Below are 19,873 nucleotides of genomic sequence, written 5' to 3' on the forward strand. Positions count from 1 at the left end.
ACAGTATACTAAATAACTTGGAATTTAATAACTCTCCGTATTTTTTCTTCTAAACACTCATTTCTGGACCATTAGTTGTTTCTATATACATACACATAAAAGCCAGTGGGCTTCTACAACCACCCCAACCCCACCCCATGTGAATATTTTCCTTAATATTTTAACAAACATATTGGAAATCTAATTCAAATGGCATATTGATCAAGTTGAACTTTGAAAAAAGACACACATGGGAAAAACAAGCCAATTTAAATATAATCCCTTTCCTAGACACTGAAAACGTTTTAGGAACTTAGAAAAATCAATAACAGTTCACAGTATTTCTACAAGGTGAGTAGATGTCATTACTACTGTGTAACAATAAGAAAATAGAGATGAGAATTCAAGGCGAGATATAGACCAGGAAAATAAGGTGGAGAATAAAAGTATTTTTCAGGGAGACAGGAACAATAGCTACATAATTCTATACAATACAAAAAAATCTAGTGTAAATATAAAAAGTAGAGAAATAATCCTGCATACAAACTTACAGGCAATTTAATAATTTTCAGGTTTTTCACCAAAGCAAAATGTATTTTTTTTCTTCTTACTGCTGCACCTGTGGCATATTGATGTTTCTGGGCTAGGGACTGAATGGGAGCTGCAGCTGAGTCTATGCTGCAACCACAGCAACACCAGATCCTCAACTCTCTAAGCGTGAGGCAAGGATCAAACCCACATGCTCACAGTGACAACAATGGGTCCTTAACCCACTGAGCCACAATAGGAACTCCTCAAAATGGATTTCTACTCCCACATATGATAAAGCTGTTAATCCATTTTAAACCCTAAAAATAAACCAGAAGTATTAAAATCACCGCATCTGAAAACAGGTATATTTTTTCTTTGTAACATCAAAAAATTAGTTTTAAAATCACTTCTCTGTGACTAACAACTGCAGTGAAAAGAGGGAATGTGAAAATTAAATGGTTCACTTAATCAATAGCTGGAGAGCCCAAAATTCTGTAGGCAAGAGATTTCCCAAAGGAAAAGGTGGGTCTAAGGAGTCAATATTAGAGCGCTCAACTTGGCACACTTCCCTAAACTGAGGAGCTAGAAATCTCATCTGCCATTATGATGAAACCCCTAAAGGTATAAAAATGTCTAGGTCATCAAAGAAAATGAAAACTGAAATACTGGTTTCAGCAAAGTCTTTTTCATTTTACTTAAACTAACACTCCCCCCCAAAAAAAAATAATTCACCCATTGCTTCCACCCAACCCCCAGCTTCTGGCAACCAGCAGTCTGTTCACTGTATCTATGTGATTGGTATTTATTTGCTAATGTGCTTATAGAGTCAATACAAAAGGTGGAATTATATTCCATTATGTGTATATATAATATGTGTGGATATATATATACCACAGTTTCTTTATCCATTCATCCACTGATGGATCCATGTCAAAGAGCTTACCATCCATATGTTCTTCCAGGAGTACTATGGTTTCAGGTCCTACTTTCACGTGTTTAATCCATTTTGAGTTAATTTTTGTGTATTGTGTAAGACAGTCATCCATTCTTATTATTTTGCATGTGGATCCCAATTTTCTCAACACCGATTATTGAAGAAAAAGCCCTTTCCCCATCATGTATTCTTAGCTCCTTTTTCGTAAATTAGTTGACCATATGTGTGGGAGGGTTATTTCTGGGCTCTGTTCTATTCCACTGATCCATGTGTCTGTTTTATGCTAGTACCATAGTGTTTTAATTACTGTAGCTTTGTAAAATAGTTCCAAATCAGAACGTGTGATGCTTCCAGCTTTATTCTTCTGCAAGAACTAAGAATTAATTCTTCCTCAAGATTACTTTGGCTATTTGGAATATTGTGTGGTTCCATACAAATTGTTTGTTCTATTTCTGTGAAAAATGCCATTTGAATTTTAATAGGCATTGCACTGAAATCTCCAAATTGCTTTGGTAGTATTGGCATTTTAGCAATATTAATTCTTCAAATCCATGAACATGAAAAATATCTTTCCATTTATTTGTGTCTTTTCAAATTTTTTTTCTTTAATACATTTTAGTTTTCAAAATACAGGTCTTTTATCTCTTTGGTTAACTTTATTTCTAAATATTTCATTATTTTTGATGCAAATGTAAATGGAATTGTTTTCTTAATTTCTCTTTCTGATAGTTATTGTTAGCAAAGCCTTATTTAATTAAAGCAATATAGAACCTCTTCCAATCAATTTCATTTAGAGTTGTTTCCATTTTTTAATAAAAATCAAAATTGTGTATACTACTACTAACTATAATTCAATCACCAGAAGTTTTATAGTCTTATAAAAATTATTTTAAATTTTCTAAACATATACATTATTTTTGTTGCAGAGGACTATAATAGGGTAATAAAATACTTTCAACCATAAAATATGTATTACATTAAAACAGGAGTCCATTAAGGAATTGGAATGTAAACACAACTTCAAAGGACGCAAAGGACCAATGTACAAAGTTTCCAGCTGTTAAGGAAGAACTTTCCATTAATTTTTAAAATAGATATTTGTGACTATGAAAACATTATGATTCTTAGATTCCATGGGATACATTTATAAAAGAGCTTTAACAGTTTTATATTAAAATCTCAATCTTTATAATACAGCAGCAGAAGTCTTATCTTTGCATTTTTTAAATATAATAATAAATTTTAAAAGTCAACTGAAAAGTGTGCAAAAGAATACATATATTTCCAAAATTCTATGAGGCCATGCCCAAGCAAAAATAAAGTTTGAGGGCTGCTACTAGACGCAATGGCTTGCTTAATATGACCATATAAACAATCCAAATATAAATCCTGAAAGCAGATTTGAGACTGCATTTGAGTTTTTCTATATCAATTAACATAATGAGGTAATTGTCAGCCTTTCCAGGTGTTCTGTGTTTTCCAGACAAAGGTTCATATAAAAGCCCAAGATCATAGTTCACAGAGATAAGCCTGAACTTTCATCTCCAGATCTTATATGTGAAATTTACCAAATACTGTAATTAATGTGTTTCACACCTGAGTAACTTCTCTTAAGACATTCAATTTACACATAGGAGATCAATTTCTTCAGCAATACAATATTTCAACCTTTAGTCATGGACATGAGAAATGTATAGAGGGTATTGCTTTGGCAGTACAAAAGAATGATGGTACAAAAAATATTTAGCATATTCAAAAGATTCCTCAGAAATGAAAATAAGATAGTTTTTAAAAATACTTAAAATTATCAACATTGAATAAAGAGCTTTGTTTTATATGTTTTAAGGCACATAAAAATTACTTGAAAATCTGATATTTTAGCCATAATTCAATCCTTAATGTAATTTTTATTTATAAATGATGTGTGGCAATTGTATTAAAAATATCCTATTAAATATTTTATAAGTTCACACCTTAATAGCCTACACACTTCCCTTTCCACATGTAATCTTTTCATCCACCCATCCATTCTTTTCACAGTAAATGAAATCACAAACTGGATTATATCACTCCTCTACTGAAAACATTTTAATAGTATCTAATAAATCCCAGAGCCTTTACTGAGGCCTGAAGAACTTAACATGGTCTGGTTTGCCTCATCTCTTTAACTTCTCATGTTCCAGGCAGGAGGCTGCTTTTCTTTCAGCTCAAATAACTAATAGGCCAGAATGGTGAACACCTTCTGCTACATTAAATCAGTCTTTCCCCATCATGGCCCCCTCTCCTGCTCCTCACCTGGCTGGCTCCTCCTCAATATCCAATTTAAGCTCAATAACCACTTCCCAGGAAAGCCCCTCTGAGCATCTCTTTTGTGACACTGCTATCTCCTTTACCACACTTACTTCATTTTACGATTACACAAATATTCAGTTGTATATTTGTATAGATCTGTGTCTCTTGATTTTTGTTTTTTTTCCATTATAGCTGATTTACAGTGTTCTGTCAATTTTCTACTGTACAGCAAGCTGACCTAGTCGCACATACACATATGTGTTCCTTTTTCTCATATTATCATGCTCCACCATAAGTGACTAGATACAGTTTCCAGTGCTATACAGCAAGATCTCATTGCTTACTCATTGCTTAACTATTCCAAAGGCAATAGTTTGCATATATTAACCCCAAATTCCTAGTCCACCCCACTCCCTCCCCCTCCCCAGATCTGCATCTCTTGATGGGCCGGCCTCAACCTGCTTATTCTATCTTATACACTCAGAGTTGTGGTATAGTACCTGGGTATATGTGGGAAGAGAAAATGCTGATCAATGAAAGCACCTTGTGAATTACAGAGCACCGCAGGCATGGAAAATATCGACCACCTGGACTAATATATTACATACATACCATCCTTGTGCACATTTATAATTATTATTATCAGACAACTAATTAAAAGACTGAATCCAAGAACATAATGATAAAAAATATATAAAAAGTGGAGTTCCCATTGTGGCACAGTGGAAATGAATCCCATTATTATCCATAAAGAAGCAGGTTCAATCCCTGGCCTCACTCAGTGGGTTGAGGATTTGGCGTTGACATGAGCTGAGCTGTGATGTTGGTTGCAGACACGGCTCAGATCCCGTGTTCCTGTGGCTGTGATATAGGCTGGAGGCTGCAGCTCTGATTCAACCCCTAGACTGGGAACTTCCATATGCTGTGGGTCCGGCCCAAAAAATATATATATACACAAAAAGTAACCTTTGACATGAGAGTTTCTTTAGATTAAAATGTTTTAAAAATAATTAAAGATCAGAGACTTGTTGAACACTTACACTTGCCACAGGAATTCTCAACAGTGTCTAATACCTTAAATATAACCCACAGCAACCAAGCTATCTTTGAAGCATATGTGTGTGTGTGTGTGTGTATATATACATATATATATATATGCATATATATATGCATGCATTTCATGGATTACCCATTGTCATAGCCAGATTTGTTTTCTGACTGGCCTTTTTTTCTTCTCTCCAATTCCTCTCACATGTTATGGCAGGATTACTTGTCTTCAAGCACTCTATAAAAGGTTTGTTTTTTTTTTATTTCACTAGCTATATTTTTCAGTTCTCTTTTATTTCCTATAGCACCAAATTCCAAAATCTCAGCAAGCCTAATAGGAATGGCATTAATACTTTTGGGTACTCTCATTTTCTATATTACATTTAAATACAGAAAACTTATAAAAGTATATGATCCATTTTACTCTTGAGACATTTGGAAATAATTAAAAGCAAACTAATTTAGAAAGTATTTTTCCTGTCACTGTATGCAGATGACATGATACTATACCTAGAAAACCCTAAGGACTCAACCCCAAAACTACTTGAACTGATTAACAAATTCAGCAAAGTAGCAGGATATAAGATTAACATTCAGAAGTCAGTTGCATTTCTGTATACCAGCAATGAAATATTAGAAAACAAATACAAAAATACGATACCCTTTAAAATTGCACCTCACAAAATCAAATACCTTGGAATACACCTGACCAAGGAGGTAAAGGACCTATATGCCGAGAACTATAAAACTTTAATCAAAGAAATCAAAGAAGATGTAAAGAAATGGAAAGATATTCCATGTTCCTGGATTGGAAAAATCAATATTGTGAAAATGGCCATACTACCCAAAGCAATCTACAGAGTCAATGCAATCCCTATCAAATTACCCATGACATTTTTCACAGAACTAGAACAAACAATCCAAACATTTATATGGAACCACAAAAGACCCAGAATCGCCAAAGCAATCCTGAGAAACAAAAACCAAACAGGAGGCCTAACTTTCCCAGACTCCAGGCAATATTACAAAGCCACAGTCATCAAGACAGTGTGGTTCTGGTACCAAAACAGACAGACAGACCAATGGAACAGAATAGAGAACCCAGAAGGAAACCCAGACACCTATGGTCAATTAATCTTTGACAAGGGAGGCAAAAACATAAAATGGGAAAAAGAAAGTCTATTCAGCAAGCATTGCTGGGAAACCTGGACAGCTGCATGCAAAGCAATGAAACTAGAACACACCCTCACACCATGCACAAAAATAAACTCCAAATGGCTGAAAGACTTAAATATATGACAGGATACCATCAAACTCCTAGAAGAAAACATAGGCAAAACACTCTGATATCAACATCATGAATATTTTCTCAGGTCAGTCTCCCAAAGCAACAGAAATTAGAGCTAAAATAAACCCATGGGACCTAATCAAACTGAAAAGCTTTTGCACAGCAAAGGAAACCCAAAAGAAAACAAAAAGACAACTTACAGAATGGGAGAAAACAGTTTCAAATGATGCAACCAACAAGGGCTTAATCCCTAGAATAAATAAACAACTTATACAACCCAACAGCAAAAAGGCCAATCAATCAATGGAAAAATGGGCAAAAGACCTGAATAGACATTTCTCCAAAGAAGATATATAGATGGCCAACAAGCACTTGAAACAATGTTCAGCATCACTGATTATTAGAGAAATGCAAATCAAAACTACCATGAGATACCACCTCACACCAGTCAGAATGGCCATCATTCATAAATCCACAAATAACAAGTGCTGGAGGGGCTGTGGAGAAAAGGGAACCCTCCTGCACTGCTGGTGGGAATGTAAACTGGTACAGCCACTATGGAGAACAGTTTGGAGATACCTTAAAAATCTATACATAGAACTTCCATATGACCCTGCAATCCCACTCTTGGGCATCTATCCGGACAAAGCTCTACTCAAAAGAGACACATGCACCCGCCTGTTCATTGCAGCAGTATTCACAATAGCCAGGACATGGAAACAATCCAAATGTCCATCGACAGATGATTGGATTCGGAAGATGTAGTGTATATATACACAATGGAATACTACTCAGCCATAAAAAAGAGTGACATAATGCCATTTGTAGCAACATGGATGGAACTAGAGAATCTCATACTGAGTGAAATGAGCTAGAAAGACAAAGACAAATACCATATGATATCACTTATAACTGGAATCTAATATCCAGCACAAATGAACATCTCCTCAGAAAAGAAAATCATGAACTTGGAGAAAAGACTTGTGGTTGCCTGATGGGAGGGGGAGGGAGTGGGAGGGATCGGGAGCTTGGGTTTATCAGACACAACTTAGAACAGATTTACAAGGAGATCCTGCTGAGTAGCATTGAGAACTTTGTCTAGATACTCATGTTGCAACAGAACAAAGGGTGGGGAAAAAAAATGTAATTGCAATGTATACATGTAAGGATAACTTGATCCCCTTGCTGTACAGTGGGAAAATTAAAAAAAAAAAAAAGAAAGAATTTTTCTATCACTAAATTTTAAAAAGAAGAAAATGATAGTTGATAAAGTGTTTATTATTAAAATAATAGTTCTTATTTTTTTCAAGGATGTTCAATGAGAGGAATACAAATATTTCCTGAAATCAATACAGGTATTGTACATGAAAATCTTCTTTTATGCGTGGTTACATAAAAGATGAAGAAAACTCATAATGCTTTCATTAGAACAAAATCTATTTAATAAACAGACAGCAAGGAGATATGGTTATTCACAAAACACTTTTTAAAAATTTTCCAAAAAAGAGAGAGAAAATTATTTGAAGCACAAGTAGTCAAAATTAACTATTAGGACTTGCTTTATAACTATATTCTCTTTATTCCTCTGACCACTATCAGGTCCAAAAGCACTTTTTAAAGTATTTTTCTAAACCAGAGAAATGTACACAAAACTCAACTATGACACGGTTGATACACTTTTTTTAAAAGGTACATTTTAATAAAACAACAAATTATCTACATTTTACATAATGTTAACTTTTGAGTGAGCCAAATTCATATCATTTGCTAATTTGCATTTAAATGATAATATAAACTTAATTTTGAATAAGTGTATCTTTTTACTTAATGCTTGGAATATGTTTCTTTATAAGACATTACCATTTAGTATTACTGCTTCATTTGATGTCATTAGTTCTAAAGAGTTTTTAAAATGATGTTAATTCTAGTATTTCATAATCATATGAAATTAGTACAAAATTCCACTGGGGTTTATTTCTCCTCTTCCCAAACCTTACCTGGCTCAAGTTCTGCCTAACCTCCCTCTTCTCTGGAGTTCAGAATTCAGTTTCAACCCATTATTTATGATGTGGAAGGGGGGCTTCCTGAGGGCAAAAGGTTTTGTCACTGCTGTCACCACCGTGCCCTCAGTGTCCTGAGCACTTTCTGTCACCTAAATGCACTCAGTAAACATTGGAACAAATAAACAAAATTGACAATCTTCCTTATACCACAAGTATTTCAAGCCTCTTTTGTTGACTTCTATAAATATATCACAAATTCCTTTTCAGACATGCCAACATTTAACAAGTTTGGATCTGCACTCATGGCCCTTTTGCCTCAGAGCTCCAGTCCTGCCAACTGAGCAAGTCATTCCAGATGAATGGAATCCTCTGGGTCAACATGCCCTGCTGACCTGTTAGGCTTCACAAGGACAAATAGGTGAGAGTGGCACTCTATTTATGCTTAATATTCTCTAAAACAACAGGGTAAATATGAGTGATGCTTGATTTAACTCTTGATAAATAGGAGTTAAATAAATAAATTAGAAAATAAATCTTAAGGAATGTATTTTGCCTCCAGAACTTTGTGATTAATGTCAATAGTTGTTGCACAATATTTAACTGAAGTTTGGTTTTCACAAAGTATTTTGCTTCTGCACCTGTAATTTACAGAGTTGCCAGGTTCCAAACCTTCTTTCACTGAACACTTTCTTAGGGCCAGTGACTCTGACCCTCAGCTCTGATGTAACCCTTCTCATCCCAGCTGCACAGAGTGTCTGCAGAGGTCACTACTGATTACCACCCTGCTCTTGGCTCCCTTTCCCCCTCAGCAGCCTGTAATTACCAGCTTACTCTCATTATTCCACTTCATCGTACTAACCCTGCTAATTCCTTGCACCTCACTCTGCACATCTTTGCACTGATGGCTTTTATTCTCGGTTTAAGATTTTTACATTTAAATACAGAATTGGTGGGGTTTTTTTTAATTTTGAAATACCAGAAAAATGTGAAAAAAATAACAAAGTACAAAATGATTTCCCTCCATGTAGAAAATTTTAAAGTGGTCTGCCTTCAAATTGGAAAAAAAAAGTTTAAGATAAACTTCCTTGTTCTACCTCCAACCCTGTATTCCAGCACTTTCTTTCTGATCTCTGAAGCTCCAAGCTACAAAAAAAAATTTACTTTGAAGAAAATTAAATTAAACAGAAGGGTTACTAACAAACTAGCACAATCACCTGGATCGCTTTTTTTTTTAACTTTTTTTTTCCCAGCTTTGTTACAGAAGCCAAAAAAAAAAAAAAAATGTGTTTGAAGCCAGGAATTCACTTGCTACACTACTGTATAACAACCTTACCATTACAGTGTACTTTTACTTTTTAGTATTGGACAATAGGCTATCCAAAAGAATAGACTTATTGATTTAATTTCTAATTTGATAAAGATAACACACCTTAGAAATTCCTATAGCATGACCATATAAGATCTTGTTTCCGTTTGGGGGGAAAATTGTATGTATAATTTCTTTTGAGGATTTGCAATATTTTCACTCTATATCTACAAAATACATAATTTATACATTAATTTTGTAAATTTTTGCTTCAAAATCTGCAATCATTGTTTATTTAAAAGACAGCTCTAAATAGATAGAAATTTTAGCCACTATGAATAATCAGGGTAAGAGTTCACAGAAGTATTTACTTTTCCTCTCTCTCTCTCTCTCTCATCAAAGCCAGGCAACATCAGGTTTGACATGGCAGTTGTCCAGAGAGATTTGCTCCCAATTATTTTGATCTAATGTTCCTTGTCTCCGTGATGACAAAGCAATAGTATGTTTTTCATCAAAGGCAGGAAATGCATGATTTTTTCTTTGATCTCCAAAGGGGAATTCTTGAGTAAAAAGGTGAGAGTATAGCCCTTAAGACGTTTTAAATGCTCTAATCTGAAAATAAACCACACTTATGTGAAAAGTTAGAAATCCCTAAAAGCACAATTCTAAACTAATGGGCTCTGATTTTATACTCATCTTTATATCAAAATGACTCCTCTTCTTTTAAACAGCTATGTATCTCTGAATCCACAACTGGGGATACTCTTGGAAACCTGATACTATATTTTTAGCTTAGAAATAAGATCCTGAAATGCAATCTTATATCTTTTTTTAATAATTTTTTTTCTGTTATAGTTGATTTACAATATTCTGTCAGTTTCTGCAGTGCAGCAAAGTAATCCAGCAATCTTATACCTTAAATAGTTATGTGTGTATAGATACAGATATAGATATATAGATAGTCAAGTCCTATCTCCCTGTCTTTTCTCCTGGTGTGTTTAAACCCTGATTGGATGGGCATCATCTGTTATCTTCTCTCCTTGCTTCTTCCAAGTTCCCTTCCATTCTAAATAGCGTGCTCACTTCTTCAGTTGGCTCACTGGAGATCTTGTACACATTTATCTTAACTTTCCCTTTTTCAGTGTATGTGTGTATTTGCCTGAGTATGAAGAGGTATCTGTGTGTCTTTCCCTCTTCAGAAACACAGGAAAATTAACAAGAATCAATCTATTTAATGCTTTCCCCTCCTCTCAATTCAATTTTACCTGTACATAGAATGAAGTATGGTTTTTATTCCATACTTCAAGGATAAGTTCAGAAATCTACAAAAAAAATCAAAAGATATTTTATTCCTGCCTTATTCCAGACACAAAATATTAATCTGAGATAGATTCTATGCCTCAGCATAAAGCTTCTATAAGAAAACTCTGAATGTCTTCATGACCTTGGGCTGACATAGATTTCTTAGAACACACAAAAAATATCAACAAGAAAAAGTCATAAATTGGACTTTATGGTTTAAAATTCTGCATATAAAAAAAATCATGAGAAAATTAGTAGGCAAGATAGGCTGGTGAAATATTCACAAAAGCATATATTCGACAAAGGACTTGTGACCAGGATACATAAATATCTTTTTCAACTTATAAAGTCAAAGAATATGATAAAAATAGACAAAAATACATGAAAAGAAGATAGGAAAATATATGAAAGTGTGCTGAACTTTTATTAATCTATAGGAAAATGAGGCATTTTCATACCATCTAGCAGTAAAATTTAAAAATTGACAAAATACTGCCAATGATATGAAGCAGTTGGAACTCTCATCTGTTGCTTGCTGGAGAGCTAAGAAATCCAACCATTCCATTCATAAATGTAAACCTGCCCAAAGAACTCAAAAAAGGTCCACAAAACCTTCCACATATTTTCACAGTATCTTTATTCACAAGAGTCCAGAGGAAACAACCCAAATGCCTCCCATCATGAGAGTAATAAGATACTGAACAAAATAAGAAAGACCAAAAAAAAAAAAAATCCTGTGTTAAAGCAGAAGTGTTATCATGAGTAAAACATGGGGAAGGACAAGAGAGCAGTAGGAAGGAAGGAAAGGACTCATCAGAACATAATACACATCTGGCAGTTTCTGCTGGCCCAGTGGGAAGCTCTGGAGCCAAGACTGCCAATTAGTGCCATCTGCTCTGGGGAGAATGGGTTGGGCCCTTGTGCCACCAGCTTGTGCAGTAATTGCCTGGGGGCTACTCCAAGAAGAGCCTGTTCTGAAGCTACCACCACCTGACTTAGTCATTGGCTGGTATTGCCAAAAATAGCATGGCTTTGGCTCAAAAACTGAGGCAGACCCTGCAGAAGCTCACAGCTAGAGGCTCTCAGTAACCATACTTCTGGCACCTGGCAAGGAGCCGTTTCCGGAGAGGCATTTAAGCAGAACATCTCCATGTTTCCACCCTGCAAAGCTTGAGTTATGTACATTTCAAAACTAACTGTGGTACCAGATGCAATGAAGGTGGTTGTCTTTAGGGAACAAAAAGACATTAGTGGTTAAGAGTGGTTTCTATGGGGCTAGTAATGTCCTGTTTCTTAATGTAAGTGCTGGTTTTATAAGTATGTTTATTTTATGACATTTCATCAGATATACACTTATGATGTGTGTGCTTTTTGTACATGTTTTATTTAACTAAAAGAAGAGCAATTTCAGAAATGAGGATGTAAATCAGATGACATTTTGAGGAATGAGTGAATGGTGGAAAAATTTAGAATATATATACACACATGCATATATATATATATTATTTTTTTAAAGCATAACATACAGAAAACAGGTTCTCTTACACTGTATTGAAAGATGAGACACTTATGAAAGTAAAAGGGATTACGATACCTAGACATTTATTATTGAACCATCAGATTAGAAATCTAATGAGTTAAGTTTAATCTAAAATCTATTAAAATTTGCAATTTAATGAACTTTGAAATATAAAAATAGCCTCTAGATCCAATCTAAATTCTTGCAATGTACTCTTCTCTCCTGAAGCAAATATCATTTTTCTTCTTTGAATTTCTATTTTTAAAGCTAATAGAAGTGATTATTTGGGGGGGGTTCTTGTTGTTGTTTGCTTTTTGGGGCCGCACCTATGGCATATGGAAGTTCCCAGGCTAGGGGGTCTAATCGCAGTCAAAGCAATGCCAGATCCAAGCTGCATCTGCAACCTATACCACAGCTCATGGCAACACCAGACTCTTAACCCACTGAGCGAGGCCAGGGATTGAACCTACAACTTCATGGTTCCTAGTCGGATTCGTTTCCACTGCGCCATGATGGGAACTCCCCAGTTTTTGATTAACTGTTAGTACATAGTAAATATTTGTTGAATGCAATTAAATCCATCAAAAGTAGGATGACACTAGAAATTTCATTTGAATTACTCCTCCTGTCACCAGGAGGACTCATAAGATGCAAAAACTCATGTTTGTCTTGTTTTGAACACATGCATGATATACAGGCAAATGCATGTTTTGATAAAGCCACTATTCTAGTTCCAAGGGATAAAAAGATGAACACAACACAGTGCTTATCATAAGGAGCTAAAATAGCAGCCTAGGAAAATGCAATCATGTAATCAACTAGACTGCGATATAATGAATGCTCCACCAGTAGCAATAAAGAAAGATGTGGAAGCACAGACAACGAAAGTATTACATTTTTTTTCTTTAAGATCATGAAAGAGTCCCTGCTACTAAAAACCCCAAAAAGTTTCCTGTGAGGTGTAAATAAGAGTATGTCAGGCAAACAGGCAAAGAATGGACATTTGAGACAGGAAGAAAACACAACTGAGGGCAGAGAGATGTAATGGCAAAATCTCACAATACTCTTGGGATTGTTGGAGATTGTAAAGTGGCATAATTTACACTTTGAATGGAGGAGGTGGAGGAAGAAGGGATAGCAGGCTTATGGATGTCAGCTGGAAAGTGTAGATACAATGGAGCTTTGGGATGACTGAAGGGGCCCAGGATAGCAATAGAAAATGAGGCTTTGAGGATAGAGGACCAGGCACCAGAGATGGGAAGCTTATAAAGGTAGAGAAGCCAGTGCAAGAGACTGGGAGAATATTGCTCAGCCATAACAAAGAATGAAATATTTGCAGCAATTTGGATAGACCTAGAAATTATCATACTAAGTGAAGTAAGTAAGACAGAGAAAGACAAATATCACATGAGATGGCTTATATATGGAATCTAATAAAAATGATACAAAAGAACTTATAAAACAGACACAGACTCAAAGATTCTGAAACCAAATTAATGGTGACGAAAGGATAAATGGCAGGCAGGAGGGATAATTTAGGGTGTTGGGATTGACGTATACACACAACTATATATAAAATAGATAAGTAACAAGGACCTACTTACAGCACTGGGTTATCTACTCAATACTGTGTAATAACCCATATGGGAAAAAAACTGAAAAGGGGCAGATATACATATATGTAAAACGGATTCATTTTGCTTTATACCTGAAAGTAACACAAGTTTCTAAGTCAACTATCCTCCAATAAAATTTATTTTTTTAAAAAAAGAGGATTTCCCGTTGTGACTCAGCAGGCTAAGAACCCAACATAGTGTCCCTGACGATGTGGATTCAATCCCTGGCCTCACTCCGTGGGTTAAGAATCCAGCATTGTCATAAGCTGCAGAGTAGGTCAAAGAGGTGGCTTAAATCTAGCATTGCTGTGACTGAGGTGTAGGCCTCAGCTGCTGCTCCAATCTGAACCCTAGCCCAGGAACTTTCATATGATGCAGGTGTGCATGTAAAAAGAAAAACAAAACAAAACAAAAAAATCTATTGAAACATTTGGTGCCAGAATTTGATGGTCCTATCAAAAACCTTGTCTAAAAATCCCCTAGGCTGAGAGATCTCATGTCCATATCCCACTTTTAATCCCTTCCCTCTCCCTGTATCCCTCTCCCTCTTATTCTCAGATGGATAACATACTTTGGGTTCTCCTATTGCTGCCCCTCTGCCCCAGAACTCAGGGCTCTTCCTCCAGGGGGCCTTCTGGGACAGGAAACTCCTCCTCAGCACCCTCATTCTTTATCACCCCTTCCTTCTCCCTGGACTGTTTAGATTTGACAACCTGATACTGGATCAGACTTAATATCTTGGGCTTGTGATAAAAATAATAAGAATATAATCACAACTGCTTGCAAAATTGTGACAATAAGGCACAGAGAGTGAAACTCTGACTTGGACCAAGTTTCACAGGCAGCAAGTGCTACGGAGAAGTGTGTCAAACCCAGGCAGCAATTACTCTGAAATCCCCGCTTGGACTATGACCCCTTTAATCCCATCAAGAATGGGTTGAGAGGCTAGCCGGAGAAAATGGTATTCATGTTTTCAGATATTATTCTCTGAGCAAAATTGAGCTAAAGGCTCTGAAGATTTAGGCCCAAATTTTCAAAGGACCTCCGGTGGGCTTGTGTTTTGAGCATTTGCAACTAAATAGTTCATGATTAACTCCAAAACAATTCAAACCATTCTCCAAAGGAAATTAAGGAAAGTTGAGTTGCACTCCACACTTTCAAAGCTCTTTTCACTCCTTCAGCAATCTGCTTCATTGTATACAGGATTTACTGTCTTAAACCCTAAATATGGAGTGAGTAACACATGCAAGTGCCAATGAATTTAGTGCTTAAGTTAGTCTCTGTAAAGTTTAAGTGTCCAGGGAAACTCCACGTTTTACCTTAATTTTTATTTTTTTGTATTTCAAACGTGAAAAGAGTGAAATAGTACCACTTGTAGCAACATGAATGGACCTAGAGATTATCATACTAAATAAGACAAAGACAAATATTATATCATTCATATGTTGGAATCTAAAACAATAATATGAATAAACTTATTTACAAAACAGAAACAGACACACACAGATAGAAAACAAACTTATGGTTACCAAAGGGGAGAGTTTAGGATTAACAGAGAAATATTACTATGTTTAAAATAAGTAAACAATACAGTTTATATACAGTACATATCCAGTTGACTGCATAACTGTAAATATTTATTTAGTTCTACTATATGGCACAGGGAACTATATTCAATATATTGTAATAACTTGTAATGAAAAAGAGTATGAAGCTATACACCTGAAATTAACAGAATATTGGAAGTCAACTACAGTTAAATTTTAAACATACAAAAAAATAAAAGTTAAAAACTACAACAAAAAAAGTTGGGCATATTTTATCACTGGAGCAATTTAGGAGCCTCAAACCAAAGGAGGGTGGACAAAAATGAAATCTCCTTATCAAGAAGAAAGTGTATATAAATATATATGAATAATCACAGTTTTTAATTGTAATGTACAGAGTTGTAGCTGCACTGGATATGCTTTATAAAATGATCCTGTTGGTATTTTGCTTTCACTGATGACACATTTATGGGTGGTTAGTAAAGTAATCGTGCCTTATGCAAAGTTGTACACAATGACTTACATCATCAAATAATAATTAATAATAAAACAATAGTTAACTCTAAGAATTTGCCTCTTTTTTGTAAGTTAGTTGGCTATCAAAAGACTAAATAAAATAAATCTTAGAGGTCCCGTCATGACTCAGCAGAAAGGAATCCAACCAGGAAGCATTAGGTTGCAGGTTTAATCCCTGGCTTCGCACAGTGGGTTAAGGATCCAGTGTTGCCATGAGCTATGGTGTAGGTCGCAGATGCGGCTCGGATCTGGTGTTGGCTGTGGTTCTAGTGTAGCCTGGCAGCTGTAGCTCCGATTCAACCCCCAGACTGGGAACCTGCATATGCCACAGGTACAGCCTGAAAAAGCAAAAAATAAATAAATAAAGGAATAAACAAATAAATAAAATATCGAGTTCTCCAGAGTTTGAGACGGAAGGACGTCTAGACAAAGGAACACTTAGGCCAAATAACAAGTTGATAAGTTAGTTGATTGAGCAGTTCCTGTTCTAGAAGGTGTAAACTAGACAGACTTCCAACTCTCTGAGCCCACATGGGTTCTACAGCAGAAGTTCTACTACAGCAGAAGTTCTACAACAGCAGAAGTTCTACAGCAGCACTTCTTCTCCAAGTTCTATTTAGATCAGTGACTTTCAAACTGAGAGCATCAGGTATCTGAGACATGTGTTTAAAATTCAGGAGTTTCCCTTGTGGCTCAGTGGAAGTGAGGTAGGCTGGCTGCTGCAGCTCCAATTCAACCCCTTGCCTGGGAACTTCCATTTGCCATGGGGGTGGTTCTAAAAAAAATTTAACTTCTAGTGCAACATCCTAAAATTTTCTGTCAATACAACGGAAGTAGGATGCAGAAATTTGCTTTTACATCGCCTCTGGTGATTCTGCTACTCTTGGTTCAGGCAAAGCACTCTGAAAAGTGTGTGTTTGATAAGCTACTCAGAATAAGAAAATATCAGAGCACAAAATTCTAAATGTAGCATTTTTTTAACTGCACTTCAGGCAAAGACAAGGATAATCTATTCAAATTGGACAAGAAGTCAGATAGAATTTGAAATTATCCTCATTGTTATCTTCAGTGAACATTTAGCCTAAATGTATACTGGATCTTAAGATACTGGCCAATCAAGGGCAGCTGTCTAATTTACAAACAACTAAGTATATTCAAATTCCATCCTGACAAAGGTGAATGATCAAAATGTTCAGTCTTTCAACTGTTTGGTCTGGGCTGGAGGAACCTGAGTCAAACATACATGGACCACTTCACATTTACTCAGCTGCTACCTTGTACCTATAACCTGATTGACAAAACCTTTCCACTGCAGCATCTCACTTCTTGGGTTAATCTTCAGACACATGGGGCTTGTTTTGTTCCTTGACACACACCAAGCTCCCTCTGGTCTGGACTCTCCACACTGTCCTCTGGTCTGTGACACTCTTTCCTTTTCTCCTTCCCCTCTTTGCCTAGCTGCCTTCCACTCAGCTGTCTCTCTGCAGACTGTATCTAAAAAAGCCATTACTTTATCAGACATTTCCAGCCCATCTGGAATGCCATAGATCCTCCTAAAATACTCTGCACTTTATTAAAACAATCACACCTTATGGCGATTACTAGTTAAATTCTTTATTTTCCCTAATATAAACTGAGGTCAGGGTCCAAGACATCTCTTTCTCACTGCTGTATGCCCAGCATGGCCATCATTATGGCTGTTTATTTCTTTCTTTTAGAAAAGGAGGTTTAGAGTACATGTTAGGTAAATACAGGCAAATACACGTCTTCAATTATCTCCCTAAAAACTGAGGTTACCAGAAAGTATAACATAAGTAACTGTGGTTTAAATGGAGCCAGTAATCTGGGTTATGCAGTAGAGTAACTCCTAAGAGTAAATCAGTAATTTTACTTACGGCTGGTGGAAAATACCTAAAGATCCAGTGTTCTTGGGAATCTTTGAGAATTTTAAATTCTATATACTTTTTCTTTGAATAGATCTTATAAAACAAATTAAAAAGATAAATGAATTCACACTAAAATCCTTACAGAAAATGAAAGTGCTGTGGAAAAAAGTAATAGGTTATTGTCGTTGTGCCAATAAATATATTGACATTCTAACATTCATTCAACCTTTCAAACATGCTATACAAAGAGCTGCAGATTTGGGGATGAGCCAACTTATTTTAAAAGAAGATTTATGCCAACAACACAGTTCCCATGACTGAGCCCTTGACATAAGAATTACAAGGCAACATCAGTAGAACCAGGACATCTTAGGCAGTGAACCTAAAGACATTTCTCTGTTTCTGTAATCAGCCACCACGCATAAATAACTCAACAGGAATGCTTTTCATCCGTGCTGTAAAGTTACTATGGTTCACTGTAATTATGACCTAAAAAATAATGAACTATGGCAAATGAAAAATACTTAGAATATTTGAAAGTTCTTTCCTATTTTGTGAAATAGGATAGGCTATCCCATAGAAAGAGGGATAGACAGGGGTAAAAGCAAAGTGTAGGATTAGGAAACTTTCAAAACACTGTTCTGCCATGCTCATAGGTTTACTTTCACTTATACCTATTAATCACTGTCTATGGCACAAATGACTTTTGTCTTTAATTAAACATACTACATTCACTTTCTAAGGGTTTTCTCATTAATAGCCCTTGCATTTGACATTCACTTTTGAGTGATTTAGGACCTAGGTATATGATGTAGTAGAATTACCTTTATATAGACTTTTTAAATGTCCCAGCTATAATGGCAGACATATTAAAAATAATGACTCATATGGAGTAAATGCTCCATCATGAATATAATGAAAGAATCATGCAATTTTTTTTTTTACAATTTCATTTTATAATATACCTTTATTAACTTTGATGAGTTTGAGGCCTAGCTCCTGAATGGTTACAATGATAGATTGGTTTGTACTAACGATTTTTTTTTTAATGAAATTGCTCCTTGGAATGGGGAAATGTGGTTTATTTTGAGAATGATCCTGTTTAATGTCTTGGCCCAAGAAAGGTCTGAGTGAAATGAACTTTCCTATGGCTCATGAATTATTTCTTTATTTCTCATAAAGAAATGTCAAAGAGAAAACTAGCTGTATAACCCCCTGGTGATCACTATGAAATATAATAGGTGGCATTACTAAAATAAAAAATACGTCTCTCATTCTGTTGTTGCATTTTCCAGTTTGTCATAAGAAACACTGAAAAGTTGAGTGATGGACTTACATTGGCAAAGTCTGTATCCCAAATGACAGTTGTCCTTTACATTTATGACAGCTAAGACAATAAGAAATGGTGGATGACTATAATTATGTGTCATATTTAAGAAATAGCTTTCACAAAAACAAAAAACTACTTGTATATGAATGAAGATATGCAGAGGGGAGCTAATGTTTTGATTTTCACTTTGGACAGTAGAAAGTACACTCAGGGGTGTTCTCTTTCTGCTAATGGTCAGTTCTTTCTACAACTGTCATTTATCTCCCTAGAAACTGGAACAGGTGTGGTCTCTCTTTGCCAAAGTCTTCCAAAGTTCATACCTGCCCTAGGCTTACGTTTCAGATCTGTTTCACAAGATGGCTGAATGGCATGTAACCTAAGAACTTCTATCTTATTACACGAACAGAATACTGACTTAACTATGATAGCCTTTATCTGAAAATCCATTTTGGCATTTCGAATTTGGAGAAATAGATGTACATGAGCTCAAGGAGCTTTGTCTTAGGAAAATTTTCTTCATTGCAAAAGTTTTAACAAAATGAATTTTTTAGTGGATGCCTGTGCATGCAGTGAACAAATTTATTTCCCAAAATAAACATCAACAGTGGCCAAGGATAAAACATGGTACTTTTCAAAAACTGGAATAACTATTATCAGAGTGAATGGCAAGAAAAGAAGGAGGTCAAAGGAAAGTGTGCTTTTGTTGCTTTGAATACAAGATTTACCATGAACCAGATGAAAAAAATAAATATAAGTAGGGCCAAGGATGAGGGGCTG

Source organism: Sus scrofa, chromosome 8 (genome assembly GCF_054392235.1).
Source record: "Sus scrofa isolate SSC_HxYL_T2T_F1_AM1 chromosome 8, Sscrofa_HxYL_maternal_Yorkshire_Landrace_v2.0, whole genome shotgun sequence".
Classification (NCBI taxonomy): domain Eukaryota; kingdom Metazoa; phylum Chordata; class Mammalia; order Artiodactyla; family Suidae; genus Sus; species Sus scrofa.